Source organism: Bubalus bubalis, chromosome 5, assembly GCF_019923935.1.
Source record: "Bubalus bubalis isolate 160015118507 breed Murrah chromosome 5, NDDB_SH_1, whole genome shotgun sequence".
NCBI lineage: Eukaryota > Metazoa > Chordata > Mammalia > Artiodactyla > Bovidae > Bubalus > Bubalus bubalis.
Genome location: NC_059161.1, coordinates 65,432,520 through 65,433,490, shown reverse-complemented (window position 1 = coordinate 65,433,490; position 971 = coordinate 65,432,520). Strand labels below are relative to the sequence as shown.

Here is a 971-nt window from a genome sequence, read left to right as displayed (position 1 = left end):
TTTCCCAGGTCCTAACTCCTCTAATCTATGAGTGTGATTTTAGATCTTAGCTAGGATTTCACAGGTGTGATTAAGGATTTTGATGTGGTAAAATCATCTTGTATTTTCAGGGTGAGTCATACATGTACTCACAATTGTCCTTATGAGAGGGAGGCAGAGAGGGATTTGAAGGTAGAAGAGGAAGAAAACCATGTGACCATGGAAGCTAGGGAAAAAGCTGGTTTGATGTAGGGCCATGAACCGACCAGTGAACAAGGCTCCTGCTGTTGCTACTGCTGCTAAGTCGCTTCAGTTGTGTCTGACTCTGTGCGACCCCATAGACAGCAGCCCACTAGGCTCCCCTGTCCCTGGGATTCTCCAGGCAAGAATACTGGAGTGGGTTGCCATTCCAGAAGCTGACAAAGGCAAGAAAATGTGTTCTCTCCTGGAGTCAGCAGAGGGAGCTGCTGATGCTGATGTCACCCCAGGGAACACTTACAGACTCTGGCCTCCAGACCATAAGAGTACATTTATGTTGTTTAAGTCACAAAATGTGTGGTGATTTGATAGAGCCACCACAGGATATTAATGCAATTATTTTTATAAATGTGTGACTTCCCTGGTGGCTCAGATGGTAAAGCGTCTGCCTACAATGCGGGAGACCCAGGTTCGATCCCTGGTTTGGGAAGATCCCCTGGAGAAGGAAATGGCAACCCACTCCAGTATTCTTGCCTGGAAAATCCCATGGACAGAGGAGGCTGGTTGGCTACTGTCCTGCTGCTGCTGCTGCTGCTGCTGCTAAGTCGCTTCAGTCATGTCCGACTCTGTGCAACCCCATAGACGGCAGCCCACTAGGCTCCTCTGTCCCTGGGATTCTAGAACACTAGAGTGGGTTGCCATTTCCTTCTTCAATGCATGAAAGTGAAAAGTGAAAGGGAAGTCGCTCAGTCATGCCCGACTCTTAGCAACCCCATGGACTGTAGCCTACCAGG

The 971-nt window shown here is 48.7% G+C and overlaps 1 non-coding gene across 1 annotated transcript; it reads left to right on the top strand.

Moving 5' to 3' along the window:
* The first annotated feature begins 595 nt into the window (after positions 1 to 595).
* TRNAC-ACA lies at positions 596 to 667 on the top strand. The gene has a single exon. It is a non-coding gene; the product is annotated as a tRNA-Cys (tRNA).
* The last annotated feature ends 304 nt before the right edge of the window (positions 668 to 971 follow it).